Source organism: Orbicella faveolata, unplaced genomic scaffold (genome assembly GCF_042242905.1).
Source record: "Orbicella faveolata isolate gen_17 unplaced genomic scaffold, um_ofav_v1 contig_46, whole genome shotgun sequence".
Taxonomy (NCBI): domain Eukaryota; kingdom Metazoa; phylum Cnidaria; class Anthozoa; order Scleractinia; family Merulinidae; genus Orbicella; species Orbicella faveolata.
The window spans coordinates 1860652-1865095 of NW_028301576.1; the positions used below are offsets into that span (position 1 = coordinate 1860652).

General features: G+C 37.5%; 1 long non-coding RNA gene across 1 annotated transcript; it reads left to right on the forward strand.

Annotated features, from left to right (window-relative positions):
• The first annotated feature begins 506 nt into the window (after positions 1-506).
• LOC149097898 (uncharacterized) lies at positions 507-2827 on the forward strand. Its single transcript, XR_016203891.1, has 2 exons — positions 507-894; positions 1072-2827. It is a non-coding gene; the product is annotated as an uncharacterized LOC149097898 (long non-coding RNA).
• The last annotated feature ends 1617 nt before the right edge of the window (positions 2828-4444 follow it).

A 4444-nucleotide genomic window follows, 5' to 3' on the forward strand; every position in this document is an offset into this window, starting at 1 on the left:
AACTGAAAAATGGGTAGGCTGTAAACATTTTAAGAGTTATATTTTTGAATTATTTGTTGACAAACATGGCCAAGTACTCGATGACTCGCAGCTGCCGGAGCTCCGGCGGTAGCCGGCTTCTAATGAAAGCCCTGCTCAATCAATGGTTCCTTGTTTCCCTACCATCACTTATCTTAGTGAACCTCTCAGGAAACAGATGTTTACTTGAACTGCAGTGGTTTTAAAATATCACATCGGTGGGGTGTGATTGGTAGATTTTGTTTCATTTTGTTTGTTTCTGGTTTTGAAAGTTTTTTTTGTTTTTGTAATTTGTGGGTGGTGCGCTGGCCTCCAGATTGAGCGGTCTGGGTTCAAGCCCTGGCCGGGGACATGCGTTGCGGTCTTGGCAAAACATTTTACTCTCACAGTGCCTCTCTCCACCCAGGTGTATAAATGGGTACCAGCGAATTTTATGCTGGGGGTAACTCTGTGATGGACTAGCATCCCATCCAGGGGGGCAGTAGAAATGCTCCTAGTGGCTTCGTGCTAAGAAACAGGGATCAGCTCTGGCCTGATGAGCCACTTGGCTCATGTGTGGACTTAACTACCTTAGTTCCCCAATACAAATCTCAAATCTTGTCAGTTTACAACCTTAGTAAGTAACGTAACTATTGTACCAGGGTAGCCAATTCAGCAAGGAGGCTGGTATCCAAAGTTGCCCTGGTAAATAAAGATATGTGCAATTTAAAAATCCTATAACTATAATAAAGTACAATTTAAAAAATTCTTAATTCTAAATTCTAACCTTACTTAATATTTAACCATGGCATCTTTTCATTTCAGCGACACCGAAGAAAAGGGCATCCTATGCGCTTATTACGATTTCAAGAGACTCCTCAGAAATCAACACCAAAGGTAATATTATTATTGCTGTTTTTGTTCTCAAAGCATGCGACCGAGAACAAATCATTACAAACACCGTTCTTTCCTATTCCATTATTAGTTTGCCTGTTACAGCCTGTTTGTAGTTACTGCAATTGTACATGTATAGAAATGAGAATACTATATTCCCGTTTTTGTTTATCTTAGCAGCTTGACACAGCATGGGAACAAGTAGCATGTGGCAAAACACCTGATCAACAGTTGCTTACACAGCAAGCAAATCAGTTCTTGGCCAGCTACCGACCAACAGCTCGTACGCTACACTTCAATACAACTACAGTGGCTTAAACTGCGACACCTAGAAGATGGTTTGTCAATGATCACAAACCTGTGATGAGGATTTTTGTTAGAACTTCTGTCACCTTCTGTTATTCTAGATGGCTCTTTTCATACATAAAATATTGTGTAAAAAAAAAGTTGAAAACTTAAGAATGAATAATGGTCAAACCAAAGTAAGTAATGAAAAAATGCCAGATGAGATCTGTAATGGACAATTGCCTTTGATTTAGGTTCTGTATTGTCCATGTTTGTGTGTGGTATTCATTCTCTAACAAGGACAGTGTCCTGGCTGATTACAGTACATGTATATGAAGTTTTTTGTTGTAACTTGCATAAGATCTTATTGCTGAATGTCACCAAATGTACATAATTTTATCAGTTGGATCGAAAAATTCTACAGAACAAAAGAGAACCAGCATTTTGAGGGAGAAGTACAGGATCACAAAGATAGAAGAGGATTACAGTTCATGAAATTTGATCAAAATGTGTCAAGATGTCAAGAAATAAATACTGCCTTGTAAAGTTTGTATACAGGCATACGTGTACGTATTAAAACATGATGACATATCAGCCAGGTAGTGTCCCATGTCATAAGAGTGCTGGAACATTTTCTCGGCTCTTTGTTATTAAGCCTACTTATGAGGGAGACAAAGGAGGCCATATAGGACCCATGGTAATTGATATCAGTTATACAAATCATGTATGAGGGGCTTGCGGTGCAGGAAACTTAACATTGTTCAGTACACACAAACACATGTTGCCTTAAACATGGATTTTTGTTTGTTTGTTTTTTGTTTTGTTTTTTTTTTGTTCAGTTAAGGGTAATGGTCGTGAGTCGCTTTTATTTTTATTGTACATTATTTCCGATATAGTGGAGTTTAATTTCGGCACGTTGATCTTTGGAACTTAAAGTCAGTGTTAACAAAACTTGTAGAAATTCAATTCAGACTCCTTTTTGAGTACAGAAAGTAAATGTAAGTGGATGTGTGTAACAATGTGAATGGAAGGAAGTGGCACAAGTACAATCCAGAAGTTCCCTGGCCTGTCTTGCCCTTAGTTTGGGACTTAGATTCTTTTAAACAGAAATTTCCTGTGATTGCATCTTTATGTACTGCAAATGTATGTATAAGAGAAGTCAAGTTACAAACGTATTTCTTTTAGTCGTAATGAAAATCTTTCCTCAGTGTTTGTTTTCTCACTTTTGAGGTGGTTTTACCCGCGTAGCCTTTGCAGCTGGGAAAAAAAGGAGCATTGATCTCTTTGTGTTCCTTTAGGAGAGAAGTCTAGTCTTACTCTATGCTTGTATCAGTTTTTCTCACTGGAGTAAATGGCCTTAAAATAATTCCAATGCTTAACATCGTTGGAAGAGGAGTTAAAGGTAATTCGTCCCTGTGTTTGCAAAGATAGTTTTTTCATCTAAAGGGCATGTTCAGAGGGTTAGGTTTTTAATTGTTTGGGTCCTGTTTTGAATAGCAGCCCATTGGCATTATAGACCTGCAAAACTTGCAAGGCAAGGAGACCATTTTGTCATTGTTTGAATGAGAGAGTTGAAATAATTGGGCTAGAAATTTAACATTTTGTGTGGGAGCAATCGTGTAGTAAAAAAAAATCTTGTAATTGTGTAGGGTTTTGTTGCAGTGTTTTAATCATTTATTACTGTATAATATACTTGAAAGGTACACAAAAATATATAATATCAATATATATGATAATTAACGCATTCGCTTTAGGTTAAACTCCAATTAAGATTGATAAGCCTCTCAGTGGGGTCTAATAACATAGTAATTATTTCACAGTTGCATCATTGCAAAAAAAAAAAAAAAAAAACGGATAAAGAAACAGTTGCCTCGGTGGGCAGTTCACTACAGCTAAATTTAGTTAGCTAAATTTGGGAAGAGTTATTTTGCCCTAATTTAGAGATGGGTGTGAGGCTTTGTGTTTCCAAAAGAGCTGCTAGAGACTGTTGATTTGTTTTCATTCCACTCCTGATCTAGAGAGTATTTAAAAGACTTAAGTTCAGTTTCACTTGATGATTTCTCCTTTCCTTCTCTTCATACATTACCAATACTTCGTCGGGAGAATGTAGTTTTTCATCGTAAAAGCTACTTGAGAATTTTCACTTATTCTTGTTGAAAGACTACACTCTAAATGAAATGTAGATAAAGAATCATTTTGGCAACTTTTCCAGTTGTCATGGTAACAAAGTGTGTTGGTATTGTATTGAGCGCACAATCAGTAGAGGTCTTAGTGTCACAATTACAAAGAATTGAAAATCGGATAGGCCTGTGATTAAATCAAGAATTGAACGAGTTTTTAAGTTGCATGGCTGTTACGAAAATGGGTAGTATAGTTTTAATACAATCATTGATGATTGTTGATTTTAACATTGTATCCTGGTTGAAATAGAATGATTCTCGACAAAGCAAACGTGTTCTCCCAAGTTCCCTCTCTACTTAGACTATTGTTTTGATTTCTCGAGAGTCAAGCTATGTCATTGTTTTTAGTTAACGCTGTGTGTGTTTATACTAACTACTTAATAACCGAGAGTGAGGTCGTTACGGGAAAATCTCAAACTGAGGCCTTGCCGTATTGACCGAGCGATAGCGAGGTCAATACGGTAGGCCGAGGTTTGAGATTTTCCCGTAACGACCGAACGGTCGAGGTTAATAAGTTGTTTATAATATGGCTCATGAATTAAAGAAAAGAAAAAAATTATTCGAGCGGAAATCGTCAATTTACATCCGGCGATGCGCGCGTTTACCGATTTATTCATCGTCTCAAACCCAGGGCAAAGCTACACAGTCAGTGAAGTTTACCTATTCCGTGAAAAACACACATTTCTTTACGGGAAAAATGATTGTAACAGCCTCAAAAAGGTATTTTAGTATCGTGGTGCCACAACTTGATGGGAGAGTTTTTCCGACTTTTGTGGCGAAACGTCAACGCATATAGAAAAAACAGAAAAAAATAGTCCAAACCAACGGTCTTTCGGTGAAAGAAAATACTAATGCTTCAGAATGTACTGCTCAGAATAACTCGATCCCCGCATTCGCTATGGACAACATATCTTTGCCTTCTTCATTCTGGGATTTATGGATGAACTTTTCAAGCCTTGTGAACGTCTAAAGCTACCTGCAGTTATCAGAAACACTGCTACCGACGGAAACCGCCCGATTGTTTATATTTGATGATCCTGGAAGCTGATTTACACTTGCTTGTGTTAAAGCGAGAGAATCTATTTGAT